The sequence below is a fragment of the Nicotiana attenuata genome, unplaced genomic scaffold (assembly GCF_001879085.1).
Source record: "Nicotiana attenuata strain UT unplaced genomic scaffold, NIATTr2, whole genome shotgun sequence".
Classification (NCBI taxonomy): Eukaryota; Viridiplantae; Streptophyta; class Magnoliopsida; order Solanales; family Solanaceae; genus Nicotiana; species Nicotiana attenuata.
In genome coordinates, this window is record NW_017686232.1 from 768 (window position 1) to 2,534 (window position 1,767).

Here is a 1,767-nt window from a genome sequence, read left to right on the forward strand (position 1 = left end):
ATGACTAATGGTAGGTGATGTGGGTGAGAGAAATTTTGAGATTGAGCATCGTGTTTTCAGGGAATGGGGGAAGAGAATGGCATGTATCAAAGTAGAGAGAGAAAGAAAATAGTGTAACTGAATAGCGTATTTAGTGGCTTAGGGGTAGAAGGTAACCAAAGTTAGATATTTTGCTATAAACATTAAAAGGTATCTATAGAATATAATTTTTTGAAATGGTATTTATTTAAAATAAATAAGGTGTTAACCTTTGCTATAGGAGGTAAAAATTCCTTTTAACTTTTGAATGAGCATTAGGTTATGTAAAGCCAACTACAAGTAATTGTAAATCTTGAACATGAGTTACTTAGAAAAATCTTCAGATAACTTGCTATATCTAGTTAAACTACAATGAATGTAAAATTTAATTAATTTGAACTAAGGTCAATTGAACGTGTAAAACAAGTGCAAAAGTTTCATCGATATAATCCTTCTTTTGATAGCCGAGAAATCCCCAAGAGTTGGTGGCACATGGTCCTAAACTCGTGATAGCCGAGAAATCCCCAAGAGTTGGTGGCACATGGTCCTAAACTCGGTGGATGATGCGTCCGCCCCCTTATTCTTCTCCACATAAATACCAAGCTTTTTTTGCGGCAAGATTGGGTACTCATAACAAGCTTCGTTGATATAATCTACATTTGCTAATGTTTAGTTGTCCTAACATGTTGCACAGAAGCAAGCCAGAGCAGTCATACAGAAGTTGAAAAATACACCAATTTCGGAGACTAGAAAAGCCATACAGAATAATTAATGGTAAGCACTTCAACATCCCTTCACTCACAAATAAGAATTACAGTTTATACACATCAGTATGGCAGTCAAAAAGAGAGCACGATTCGTGTCCGAATAAACAAAATTAATGAATGAATCTCTAAGAGTAAGAATATGGTCAAGTTGTTCAAGGGGCCTGAGAGGAAAACCCACACAATGTGAGCTATGTAATGGAGGCGAGACGGGGGCAAGCGCCATCAAGTTATGTTACTACGTCCCCTGTGAGGGGGTACTATCAGCAGAATGGATCTGAGGGAGTTGTGAATCCTTAATTTGAAGAAGCCCACATACTACCAACAGAATTTTCATGTAAAAGTTGATCATTTGTTGTTCGTCGAGTGATGGAATTTACACCTAAAAATGATATGATCAAGGGATTTAAGATTCAACCAAGTGAAAGTCCGAGGATTTAGAGAAAAGGAAGAATGTGCCAGTGTAAGAATAAGAAGTTTAGCAGCGCACCTATACATAGAGCAAGGGAGCATTGCTTCTGAAGCTCAATGCATCATTTCGCTTCCGACATTAATAATGCTGCTGTGACCTGCATTATGTATAGAGATTCGATGAGGGTTATCAATACTAGTAACTTGGAAGCAACATATGATCAAATGACATTTTTGGAATTTTGCACTTACTTAAAACACGCGAATTTACGTTATTGGATGATACTATAACTCTTACAGGGAGAAATGGACAAAATGTACTAGACAGAAACTATAGAGATTCCAACTTCCAAGCAATAGGCCAAACATAAGGCTGTTATTATTTGTCATAAAAATGAATCCACATAGTTCAGAAAGCCTGGAACTGTTCTCTAATCAACGATTTGTTTCTTCCTATTGTTTCTCGATGATATTGTGTCTTCTTTTCTATATCATGGATGTATGCTTGAAACAACAAATTGGAATAACGCCACTACCCAAACACCCAGAGGCGGATACATGATTTAAACTCTAT

At 36.7% G+C, this 1,767-nt stretch overlaps 1 long non-coding RNA gene across 1 annotated transcript; it reads right to left on the reverse strand.

Moving 5' to 3' along the window:
* Positions 1–783: 783 nt before the first annotated feature.
* LOC109222196 lies at positions 784–1,382 on the reverse strand. The gene is made up of 2 exons (XR_002067368.1): positions 1,273–1,382; positions 784–1,164 (listed from the first exon to the last, which is right to left on the reverse strand). It is a non-coding gene; the product is annotated as an uncharacterized LOC109222196 (long non-coding RNA).
* Between the last annotated feature and the right edge of the window lie 385 nt (positions 1,383–1,767).